The sequence below is a fragment of the Myiozetetes cayanensis genome, unplaced genomic scaffold (assembly GCF_022539395.1).
Source record: "Myiozetetes cayanensis isolate MyiCay16 unplaced genomic scaffold, myiCay2020 scf6-25, whole genome shotgun sequence".
Classification (NCBI taxonomy): domain Eukaryota; kingdom Metazoa; phylum Chordata; class Aves; order Passeriformes; family Tyrannidae; genus Myiozetetes; species Myiozetetes cayanensis.
The window spans coordinates 21,966,452-21,979,518 of NW_026087853.1; the positions used below are offsets into that span (position 1 = coordinate 21,966,452).

The 13,067-nt window shown below is 46.9% G+C and overlaps 1 protein-coding gene across 1 annotated transcript in view; it reads right to left on the reverse strand.

The window, feature by feature from the left end:
• Nucleotides 1-13,067, reverse strand: part of LIN52 (lin-52 DREAM MuvB core complex component) — a 249,553-nt gene that overhangs the window by 58,967 nt on the left and 177,519 nt on the right. The window lies entirely within an intron of this gene.

Genomic DNA, 13,067 nt, shown 5'->3' on the forward strand with positions numbered 1-13,067 from the left:
TTACTGAGATCGTCAAGAATGACACAAGCGATGTAAGAACAGGTGCAGGTATTTCGGGAGGAGAGACAAGTAAAAAACATTGGAAGAGGAGATATAAGTAAACCCTCATCCTTTAAAGCAAGGAAAACAAAATGAACAGGAGCAGGGCCTGATCCGTAGCCATGGCCAAGGTAAAATGATGGGCTGGGTTTGTCCAGGAACAGCTTGGATCAACTTCTAATAAATGTACCTGCTCCATGGGGTCTGGGTAACATGAAAATGGGAGTTTCTGGAGTTTCTGTGTGAAGCTATGTGGACTATGCCTGCCTCTCACAGCCTTTGCCATGCCATGCTCATATCCATTGCTGTGTTCATCTGCTCTGTTGGCGTCCCTGCTAAAAGGCTGCTCCCCTCAGCCCTCTCCAGCGTGCAGGGTGCTGTGGCCGAGGTCTAGCCTCAGCATGGGCTCCCAGCAAGTCGGTCCTCTGCCACTTCAGCAGCAAGCTGGAGGCAGATGAGTATCAAAGTTTAGGTTGAATTTCACACTGCAGACTTAGATCTGCAATGAAAAGTTTGTTACTGCTCTCATGGGGAGAATCAAGCTTAACTGTTGTTGGTCCCTGAGGCCAGGCCCCTTGAGTGATATTTTCCTTCAAAGCGTAAAGGGGAAGCACTGTGCTTGTGTCCCTCTCACTCATTACAGAACCCAGTGATTTGTTTCAGCTTCTCCATCTGTGTCACAGAGATAAAGCAATTTGCCTATCACTGCAGAGCACTTGGTGATGGCTGGATGGAAAGCACTCAGAGCCAGCCCTCACCTTGCTCCAGCTGTAATATCACGGCTCCCCAAAGGAGCTTAGCTGGGGAAGCTGTCCCTTTCTGCCATCCTTCATCACTTTTGCATCTGCTGGCACGACGTGGATGCTCCCCGGGCAGGCTACATCTCTGCTGTTCTGGCTTCAGGAGAGCTGGAAAAATGAAATATGCCTGGGGTGTGAGGAGAGGAGGTAAGAGACAGGTAGGGAACCAATGCCTGTTATTTCCACATCTCTGGTCTTTCATCATCATCACAGTTGTAAATGACAGTATACAAATTACCAAGAGATAGAAGTAAGGAGAAAGCAGAGGGGAGAGGCTGAAACAATGAAAGTAAGAAGAGGTAAAAAGTAAGAAGTAAGAGAATTATGGGCACAGTTAAAGGAAAGCAGCACAAGGAGGAACAGTGCCAGACTTTGGAAGCAACAGAGGGACAAGGGAGGGATAGAGAGAAATAGAATCTGGCAGGGCAACTGGGGAGACAGGAGAACAGTTCTCAGGGAATTAGCTGGAAGAGGCAGAAGCTGGCTGCTTCCCTGGTGTTCAGGAGTACAGATGGATTATCGATCAAGGGAACTTAATGTATTTCATCCAGCAATATTTCATGGCAGGGAAAGGCAGCTGATGTTTGGGAGGAGAGGGAGAGGGAGCTGTTGGCAGCCTGCCTTCTGGCTTCAGTGGCATTCCTAGGGTTAAATCTGGGTTTCAGAATGCAGATAGAGAGACAACTGGGAATTAGGAGTCATCCAGCCTGATGGGACAGCTTTTAGAAATAAAAATAAAGGAATTAACAGATGCAGAGAAGCAAAAGGGACAGAGAAAAATTGTTTGCCTAACGTAGCAGACCAGGGCTTCTCAGAGAGGTCAAGCAATCACCTAAAGCTGCAGCCTGTGAATAATGCACTGATAGTTATTTGATGAAGAAATATTTTTGTATTTGTATGAGCCTCATGGAAACGCATATAAAATCACAGCATATGCAAACTCAAGCAGAGAATCTAAGATGTCTGCACTGAAATTAAAGTGACCAAAGGACAGACCCAAGGCAGTTTGATTCTCATCTGAGGGCCAGAAAATGTCTCTAATCCTGTGACTTGATCCCAGGCCTTGGCCTGGAGAAGCATCCATCTCTCCAGCTGTGTGATGTGATCCTTGCAGAGTTCACCTGGCCAGCTTATTCCATTTCATTTCTCCCTCTTCCAGCCTCCAAAACATTTTTGCCTTTCAACAACCCACAGGTTTTTATCCCAGAGCTAAAGTCAGGACCGTGAGCACTGACTCTCCCTGACAGCTGCCTACTTGCTGTCAGAAGGGGCTGCCTCTCCAGGCAGGAAACTGCAAACCCTTAGGCAACTTCTTGGGATGTTCTCTCAGTGGCTTGGTGAGTGTGGGTTTTGAAGCCCAGAGCACCACCTGATGCCAGCAGTAAGTCACAAAGCAACCTGTGGGGTTTTGCACACGTGCAATGAAGCACAGGCTGTGAAGGGGATGAAGGATCGCTGGTTGAAGCACAGAACCAAGGCTGGTTTTCTTTAAGAATATGGTGCCCACTCAATGACTTGGGGTATTTTATGTGTCCTTCTGCTGTGCAAGCAGAGGCCAAAGTGCCCCAAAGAGGAAGGAGTTGCACATGGCTGCTTAGCACGCTGTCTGAAGCCAAGGTAGAAGGCTGGAGTAGGGTGGGCAGCAGCCACCCAGGGTGGATCTCATGTTTGCCTGTCCTTTCACACAGACATTGAAGCCCACTGGTAGTCTGTAAGCTGGATCCAGTCTCTGGGATGCTTCCAGCCTGGAGGGGTCTTGGGAAGCTGAGCACCTGCACAGCTCCCCAGGCAGCTGCTACGATATCCCAGTGTCAGTGGTGCAACTGAGGTCCTTGGGAGGGACACCTGTGACAGTCCCCACGTCTGGTAGGAAGCTGGGGTATCTCCCTCACATGCATAAGTGTCCTTTGCATCCCCAGCCTCTAAAAGTAGAGAAGGGTGGATGATCACCACCAGACACCGATCTGAGCAGAACTGTTGGCTTCTCCCCCTGTGCAGAACAGGCAGCACCTGCTCCCTGCTAATGGCTGCACTCTTTCAAGGCTTTTCTGGGAGAGGCTTCTGGGGATGGCACATGGACATGAAAAAGGCTAGAATGGCAAAAATGAGCTCTGCAGGACCAAAAGAAGCAGCCTGCCCTGTGACCACAGCACGGCTGTGGGCTGAGCTGCTGGGGATGGCAGCCAAGGGAAGCACCCAAAGCCAAGAGCGAGCCTGTGTCTGGGTGGATACCTGAAGGAGGTTGAAGGAAGGAGAGAGGGTGAAGCAAGGGGCACTTCATACCAGCTGTCGCTGCATGCTGCCTCCTTCACCTGCCCTCCTCTGCCTCAGCACTAGAGACCCTTGGAAAAGGCAATGAGATACAGGAGCAAAACCATGAGGAGATGGAGGCCTCCCCACCAGCTCCATAGCCCCTCACACCATGGTAGGTCATGTTCCCAGTGGGCTCCAGCACCAAGTTTTCCCATTCTCAGACCTGGCCAATTTCAGGTCAGTTTAAGGTGGCATTCCTAAGCCAATCAAATAAAGCACTTTTCCTGACTGGCCCTTTGTGCTGGCTTTTAATACAACTTTTAATGAATTTCAGGGTTTGCCCCTTGTAAAGCCAGGATTAGAGAGAATTTTAATGAAAATTAAGAGTAATACCTTTAATTGAAAGATAGCCTTCGTCTGAGGTGAAATCTTGGCTCTGCAGGAGTCAGTGAGAAGCTTGCCAATAACTCACTTGAGCCAGAATTGTACCCATTAGAGTTCAGGGCAATTTCAGGGCTTTAGCTATTCCACAGGTTTAAAGAGAAAATGCCACAATTTGTTGTAATAACCCAGCTGCAAGGAAGTTGGTGCAGAACAGGTGGGAAGAATGGGATGACAGGAGAATGCTAAAAAGTTACCATATCAGTGGGGTGACATCCTTTCTGTGATCCTCCTCACCCTGTGACCTAAGCTTGAAGTCCAAATGAGCATCTTCATCCAGCCTTCATCCCTTGCCCTGCACACACAGACCATGTCCAATTTTTGCCAGTCTGTTGTACTTGGCTTTTCTAGAGTCTGGCTTGCTCCACTGCATGGATAACCCTAGCTTTAATCAAGTGCTGGTCAAAGTCATGTTTTGACAGCCCCTGCTCTACCTCTTTCAGTTCACATCCAATGGGACCTGCTTCTGTTACCATGATGTGACATTGACAGCTTTCTCTCTGTTGGCTTCTTCTTGAATCAGGTTTAAACTTCTCCTTCTCACCTCCCTAATTTTATCCTTCCTCTCTTTTCCTTTTAGGTTCTGATCACTGTTCCTGATCTCCTAACCATTCTAGCTCTGAGCTCTCCCAAAGATACTTCTGCTGAGGCTGGCTTTGTGTGGTTCCGTGCAGCATCCCAGATATGCCCTCCCCATTTCCCTTTTTCATGTCCACACAATACCTGCTGCCAGCATACTGCCTGTCACTGTCATCTCTGGGTGTTAGCAAATGGTAATTACACAAGTCCACATTGCAGCTGGGTGAGAAACAAGAATAATATCAACACTGCAGTGTCTTCCAGGCCCAGCCCTTCTTGCTCTATAGCAGCACTGCTGAAGGAGTGGCTAAGGTGGGGATAGAGGTTTGACAAAGTTTGGCAAGCAGTTCCTGTGCAGATGGAGAATGGGACTTTAGGACACCCGTAATAAACACTGATGAAGGCTTTAGGCACTAGTGAGGCCAAGTCAGTCAATCCAGTGCTTTACAGGTAGCAGAAGAGATGATATGGTAATGGAGCTCCAGCCAGTATGCCAGCATGCTGCTGCTTCTAGAACAACCTGCAAGGCACAATGGAGAAGCCCTGTGGAGAGGGAATTACAATAATTGAACCAAATGGCCATGTGGCTGTTTATGCTCTCGCGTGGTCATCAGGGGGTGCAGTAAATCAGGGTAAAACCTGTGCAGATTGCACTACTGGGTGAAAACAAATAGGATGCTCTTTGGTATTTCACTTTTCTGATTTCCAGAGCCAGCAGAGATGCTGCAGGACCCTGATGCTCTGAAAGTGTGCTGCTGTAGCATGAAGCGCAGGGCAGTGATACCTGGCTGCCAAGACCCCTGTCAGAGCAACTCAGCAAAGTTGCCATGTTGGTCTGGAGCAGAAGCTTGTTTTTAAAAACACAGGACCATTGGACAGCTGAGAAATGCTGCAGTAAGGAACAATGTCCAGCCACATGTCCTGGACGTGTTTCTATGAGATGACCCTGGCTGGGACACCTGAATCCAGAAACTATGTGGTCATTTTGGTGTTCATGCTGTACCTGCTCAGGCCCAGAGCTGTGGTCTGGAGCCAATGAGTCTGCACATACAGGTGCAGGGAGGTGGAGGAAAAGGGCAGTCAGGCAGGTCCTTCAGGGCAGCAATTATGCTATTTGTGATGATGGGTTTGACACTGTATTAGAAACGCATCAATGGCTTTCAGAGAGCCAGAGAGGCTTGTAAAGCATTTTTAGTTTTGTATTCTCACCTTTTAGAAACGTGTTTATGAGATTATATCTGTAAGTGTCTCACAGACAACAATATCTTAAGTCAATTGATTATAGCACAGTCCCTCCAAACTACAACCATTTATGTCATAGCCTGGCACACTCAACACTTTAAATACCACCCTGTTTATAAATGATCTCCAGTCTGAGGTTGAGGCAGTTATTGATATAGCTAAGTCTATAACCCTGAGAAAGGACTCAAATAAAAATCCAGCAGCTGCACAGACTTCATGCACAGTTGGCTGTCACAGCCAAACATTCACAAGAAAATAAGTATACTGGCTGCTTCCCCTTAGATTCAACCTCCCTACCACAGCCTGTCTGCTGTGAATGTACCTCAAAGCTAGTCTGAGTCAGTGTGGTACCAAAATGGTAGCAGATGCTGTCCTTGTCACAGGTCCAGCTTGGGGGATATCCTGGGGTTAGAGAAGTAAAGCTGAATGGGCAATTTATATGACTGCTGCTTCCCTCTGAACCCCACTGCTATTGCATTTTTGTCTCTATCTCCAGGTGCTCTCGCCTCCCACGGTTTGTAAGACTCTTCCTCCTGTTAATCTAGTCCCTACAAGGTATTTCAGCAGCTGATGTAAATGATTATTGGCCTGCTATGGATTTCAGATGGTGCATAATGCCACTCATGATAGTGCTTGCTCTTCAGCAGGGAGAGCACTGTCCTTGTCCTGCTGCAATGATTCAGAGGGAGCTTCAAATGTAAGCATTTATTTTTGGTAGCTCATCACTTTCCATACAAATATTACCCTTTGAGATGCATTTTCTCTTGCTTCCTTCAACCATAGGTGGTATATTTTGTGAAGTCTGATAATAATCTGTTTGGCTGGTCGGTATTATTCAGATAGGAGGGGATAAAACCTTGGGTTTAGCACCATGGGTACCTTCCAGATTGTATTTTTTCTCTTCCTGCAGTTTGATACATTAACTCCAGCATATCCCCCAGCTATTCAGGTTGCACCCATGTTCAAGATTGGCATTATGCTGGAGGACAATTTGGTTATGAAGAGTAATTATTTATATATACTATATTTTTATATAATATATAATATTATATTGCATTAGTACAAATTATTATATATTATATAATATGTATTTATATAATGGTTATTTAAAGCTGATGGCACAAGATTTAGCAAGGTCCAAGCCTGGAGGAGTCATTGCCTGAGAACATGAGACTCCACAGATGTCTGCAGGAAGTCCCTCTTGCTACAGCACATCTGCTGCTGCTCTGCACCAGGGTTTCTCACCCATCTCTCCACAGCCTTACCCCAGGGCAGACCTGAGCAGGAGGGCTGTTTCACGGCTATGCAGAGTTTTGCACAATCTCTTGTGATCTCCAGCCTGTGACCTTCTTCAGGTTCCAGCAGTCGCTTTAGGACTGCTCAGTGTAATCCCCTGTGGAGGACTCCATCCCTACATGGGTGCAGTAGCTCTACCAGCACACAAACAAGGCAGCTGCGGCCAACAAGTGACATCAGTTGTGTTTCAAAGCCCATGGTGGTTCTCTGGGAAGTGGAGTTATGCTACCACCAAACAGAGCTGTAGTGTAGGAAGCCTGAAACCATTTCCCTGGCAGCTCAGTGCATCCTTGGCTCCTATCCCAGAGCTGTCTCTGCCATTTTTCCCTATGACAGGTTGCTCCTGGGGATCTCCTCACCTTTACCTCCCATTTCCTGGCAATTTCCTCCTGCCACTCATCAATTTTCAATATAATTTGAGCATTTTGTCATTGGAAAAGAGGTAATGGCCCATTAGCATTGCCTTGGGTGCACTCACTGCCCTCCAGTTCCACCTCAACAGACTGAAAGTAGCCCTCAAAACAGCCTGACTGAGCTCACGAGGCAGCAGCAAGGCTTAAATGCTGGAGAGGGCTGGCCTGACCAGAGGACATGACATCATCCCAGAGCCTTGTCACCTCCCATGGCCAAGTGTAATGGACTGAGCCCACAAAAGCTGCAGCTTCTGCCCTCAAAAAATTGAGGTTGTCCTCGATCAGTTGCCACTAATTAATTCCCTTACTTCCCTGCATTTCCTGACCCCAACTCATCTATTTTTGTATCGCATCTCTTGGCCACCATTACCCCTCCACCTCTGACGCACCAAACTCCTCCAGCCTCCAGCTCCCTGTTTCTCAGGTTGTAGGATCAGTGCTAGCTCTGGTCCCTGGCAAGCACAGGCAAACCAAGAGGCTTGGTGAGACACGAGCTGGTCCGGGTGATGCTGACCCAGTGGCTTGGGCTGCAGGAGCTGATGTCCATGGCTTACTAGCAGGGATTTACACATCAAAAGATTTGTTAGGAGGATGCTGAGGGGGCCATAGGGTTATTGAAAAGGAATCCAAGGTCTTCCTGTGGAGAGACAAAAATGGAAATGTTGACCTTGTCTGAAGATCAGAAATGGACTGTAGAGCCTGGTTTGACATTAATGAGCTGAGAGCAGAAGAAGGGTGTCTCTGGAGGTCCCTGCCCTCAATTTATCCATTTTCTCCCTGTTAAAATTCTGGCACTCCCTGGGGACGGCAGCTCCAAAGCCCATCTCATTTTGAATGAAGTGTTTGATCGGAGAATTATTATTATTATTATTATTTATTATTTAATATTTGAAGGTTGATAACGCCTTTGACACTCAGACAGAGCTTATGAGCAAGACAAGTCCCTGTGCTAAGGCTTTAGGACCACAATTCCAGCTTCCAGTTAGTCACAGGACATCAGAATGCTGTTCTTAATGAAAAACGATGTGACGCATATGTGGTATGAGTCATTTTAATGTTAACTACAGTTACTTCAAGCCCAGACATCGCCAGAATCGCTTTCCTCCCTAAAGATGATTCATGTGCCTCATGTGTGACAGTTCAGCCTTTTTTTTTGCTTATTCAAGTGAATTTCAATACTTTTAAAGGGTCTGGGGGGCAAAGCCCTTGTTTGCTCAGTTGAATTTCCTTAATGTGTTCACGGTCAGTTTCCCAGAGGTTTGGTACCAGGAACGAGGTAAAAAAGAGAAGCCACGAGATCTGCAGGTCTGTGTGCAGAGGGATTGCATTGGAAGGCTGCCCTGGTGCAAGGTCCACTTCCCACTCCAACCACAAACAGGAGGGTACCCCATGCAACCAGTTGCCTGCAAGTCGAGCACAAGCCCTCAGGAGAGGGCAGAGGGATGCTGAACGGTCTGCAGGAGGCTACAGGATCCCAAAAACAGGGATGCAGCCCACAGCTGCCTCTCCTCAGAGTCGACAAAGGACTGAGCACAAATTGGGAAGGGCCCTGTGGTGCTCACATAGCTGAGCCCTAATATGTTCTTCCTAACCCTGCTACCTGCCTTTCACCCACGAGCTTCAGCCGCCTTGACTTCCAGAGGCTTTGCCTCCTGATCTGACTCAGGAGATCCCCAGAGGCTCAGTCTGCCAGCCTCTGAAGAGGATTTATTCAGCAATTAGTCAGTGGGGGGGCTGCTATCAAGTAGGTGATGGCCACCTCAGGTAGTAGCTATCTTTGCTGGGGTTGAACTTAAACCCTCTGCAGCCATACCACAGCACAGAGACAGTCTGAGAGCCCCCAGGTGCCGTAGCTGCCTGTGTCCCCACAAGCACAGGCTGGGACACATTCCTTGCTCAATGTGGATTCTTTTTGGGCAGAGCAGGACAACTCTGAAAAATGAGAGAGAACAGAAAAAAAAAACATAAGTAGGTGAACCTTTAAGGAAATGAAGCACCACAGTTCAGCCCTTGTGGAAGAACAGAATTGAACCCTGTTGGCTCAAAGCCAGCTATGAGACACAAGTTGTTCTCTCTCTGTCATCTCCTCTCAAAACATGGTTCAGTTCTGCTATTTGCTTCATGCCCTCCAAGGCCCTAGGGACCAGTGGTTGCAGTCTGTACCAGCCACAGAACCAGCCCTGGTAGCAGGAAGGCTGAATCATGTCCATCAGCCATTGACCTCACTTCCCTCCTGATCAGAGCTGGGCAAGGTCTTCCAGTCAAGCACGTCACAGATCTCTATTCTTGACAAGAGTTATGTCAAAGTGAAGTCTTCAGTATATGACCTAAATTCAACATAATAGGATGCAGAAGAGCACAGGCAGGTCTCAAACACTCTGCCCTATCCCAAACACATATACATTTTTACAGCTAAATCTCACCTAGCTTTTTTTGGTACAGGCTACATGGGAGTACAAATTTGGGGTTGTGTGGCTTTTCCCCCTTGATTTTCTTTGTAACTCAGAGTTTTACCTTCAACAGTTGCATAATCACAGTGCATCAGGCTGTAAGGACCATTCTGAGGTCATACGTGTATCCGCAGGTAGTCCCACCAGCTCAGCATTTTTAAGAGACTGTTATCTTTCATGGACAGATTTACCACAAAGCTCTGGCTGCAGGCGAAAACAGCCAAAGCATATGGAGCAGCTATTCTGGGTTTAGAGCTGCTTTGCTTTTCCAGAGCAATGCAAAGCAGCTAGACAGCACACAGGGTTCCCTTTCGTATTCCACTCATCCTCCAGATGTCCGCTATTTCCCTGAACATACCCCCTGCATGACATGTGTGCACCCATACACACCACCTCCTTCTCCCTCTTTGTCCCACTTCACATCCTTGAACATCTCTCACTGCTCCCCTGCTCTCCTAGGCTACACCTCAGCTGGCTCTGGTCCAGGAGCATCAGCTCTGCCGGTGACATTTGGAATTCATGGAGGTCTCTTGCCCTTGTAAGGACTTGCCCTTTTCCATGATGACCTCCATATGCTATCATCCCAAGCAACTGTCCAGGAGGATGGGAGTTTCTTACACTGTGGGGAGCTGGAGATGTTGCTGCATACTTTAGGCATCCAACAAAACTTCATAGTTGAGGAAAAGGTCACACTGAATGTCTACTCACAGCATGTCAATTGGAAGCTTAATTACTGCAGAATTCAGGTGCTCAGAACAGCTTTCCAAAAGTACCTCCTTCCCCCATCCATCGTCTGCCAAAGAAAAGTGCCCAGCACGTGAATACAGCTCCAGCACCACTGACAAAGGGGAGGAGGGCCCCTCTTTGACATGGCCACAGAAGACACTGTGGGGGCCATGGATGATTGGGAGCAAGGGAGGGATAGGAAGGGATTCCCTGTGGATTTTACTGCACTGGAGAGTTTTAGTCTTCAGCCTCCTCAGAAGCCAATGTTTACTAAGAAGGAGGAAAATTACACTAATGCCAGAAGGATACTATTCAAACATATTGCAGACACAAGCTTCTCAGCAGCTTTAGCTACAGTGGAAGTTGGAGTGATCTGTGTTATCAGGTGCTAATCATATCAAATCAGACAAAATCTGATGCTGGGTGCTAAGTTTTCTAAGGGACCTGCAAATTATGCCTTTCTTCCTGCTGCCTCCTAAAAGGCCAGATTTCCTCATAAACACTTAAAAACTTCATTCTGTGCCCCAGGGCTTAGTGCTTCACTTTTACAGAAGACTTACTTTTTTTTTTTTTTTTTTTAAACTGTATTTTTCACAATAAGTTATCTGAATCTCTCTTATAATCGAAAAACCTCAACTTATCCATAACTTATCCATATACTTGTCCAAGAGGCTGAGTCATTGCCAACACAGTACTGTAATATTTTTATTATTTTCTGTATCCCTCTATGAAAGCAATCTGGCAGCATGTTGGGTTTTTTTTTTCCTCACCACTGTACATTAACCAGATGGTTTTTGCTCTATTGTCCACAGATACACCCACATAGTCTTTTTGCCTTCATGCTTCCAGTTAATTTAGAAATCACTAGTGATTACGAAGCATTGAAGTCATTCCTTCCAATATGTTTTACCTTCTCCTTGACCATGCTTAATTTCTTTTCCCATCGTGCTGCCCAATTAATTAGCTTTGGCTGATCCCTCTGAAGCTTCTCTCTCGTCTCTGGATTTCACTAATCTGATCATTTTTAATAGCTGCAAATATAATTTTAATCTGTTCAGTGCTCCCTCCAGTCATCATAAATAGGCACTTCAAATCCCCCCACTTGCCAGCCTAAGCTGCACCAAGTGCCTCTGACAAGCAGGTCCTGCCCGATGTTTTCTGGTCCTGCTGATGCAGTCACCTGAGCAGCAATGACCAGTCATCTCAAGTGGCTTCCCTTTAACTGTGTCTCCACTCTCTGCTTCTGTTTCTTTGAGGATGCTCTGCAGCTGTGCCCCCAGCTTTGCAGAGGCCTTCCAGTTATTGGGTGTTTTAGTAGTGTCTGTCCCTTTCTGGTGCGAAATCTTTTATCTCAGCTCTACACTTGTGATTGTTTGGCAGGAGTTCAGGCTTTCAGTCTTGAGTGATCTGGGGTTTTTTTGGCTGTCAATAAAGTAATGTTACCAAATTTGTCATGGAATATTTATCTGTTGCTATGTCTGTAGTTAAATGAAGCATGTGAAGCTCAGGACATATTGGCAGGCAGATTTTAATGTTTGAGAGAACATAATCAAAAACAAAACCCCACCTTCCCATGCCAGGCAGGCCTGAAACACAAGTATAGCCTTTTCCTCTGTATTTTATGTCTCCGGCAATACTTTTTCTAATTATTTTTTTAAGAGGGGCATCATTTGGCTGGTATAACAAGTCCAGTGGGATAGTGCATCAGCTAATATTTAATGTAATGAGATCTCATTTCCTTCTGCTGGATGGTTTCTCACCAGAGTTTCCCTTGCAGCTCAGAGCAAAGGGCCATTTTGTTATCCATTTTCATTTAATTCATCCCAGTGGATGCATAAATACAACAAGGAGTTTCAGTGGAGGGGGAGCCTCTGTGCATTTTGCTACACTCCCTTTGGAATCTGTCCCTTTTCCTTTTCTGGGCAGGAAAGTTTCCAACTGGCAGCTTATCCTCAGTGTCCCAGAAGTGTTTTATCTCTGACTGACTCTTCTAGGTCACACAGCCTTTTGCCTCATGTCATCTCCCAGGTACACTGCCCATTTTTAATCTGGACTGAATGGCTATGGTTATAAAAGCAAAGCCCCAAACCATACTGCTTAGGCTGGTTTTCACCATACCTCAAAAAGCACTAACATGTACATATCTATGCATGCATATGTTTCTCTCAGAGCCACCCGAGGTTGAGAGACCTTGATTTGGGATGCTAATGTTGCCTTATCTTTGTTAAAGCAGGAAAAACAGTGCTGCAACTCTGCTGCTAAGCAGTGTATCTATAAAAGTTGGTGAGGGCTAATCCCCTGCCCTGACAGACAACCTCAGTGCCTTCACACTAATCCAGAGATATGAGTGGCTCTGGTGAAGGATGGACAGCTGCCCCAGGCTGACAGAAGCTGGCCAGGATTGTGCAGGGGCAGCTGTGGTGGAGATGACCACAGCTGGTGGTCACCAGTGCTGCCTTTGCGAGCTACCCTCCCTGATTGCCCATTTGCCTTCTGCTTGGCACCTTGGCACGGGGTAAAGCCAAAGCAGCTCTCTGGGCCTTGGCAAGCATGGATGAAGATGTTTCATCCAGCAACTGAGATTTCCTTTCAGGCTCTCCCATAACACAGAGAGAAGAGTTTTGAGCCCATGTCTTGCTTCCCTTCACCTCCACAGCCTGTCCAGCCTTGCCAAGAGGCTGTCCATGTAGAATAAGGCCTCTTTGTTTGCCTTTAATTACCACACGCTGGCTGGATAGGGCTTTATAGGATCTCATAACCGAGGCAAAAAACAGGACCGGGAAGCAGGCAGCCAGCGGTGACCGCATTCCCATGAGCTCCCAGGGACA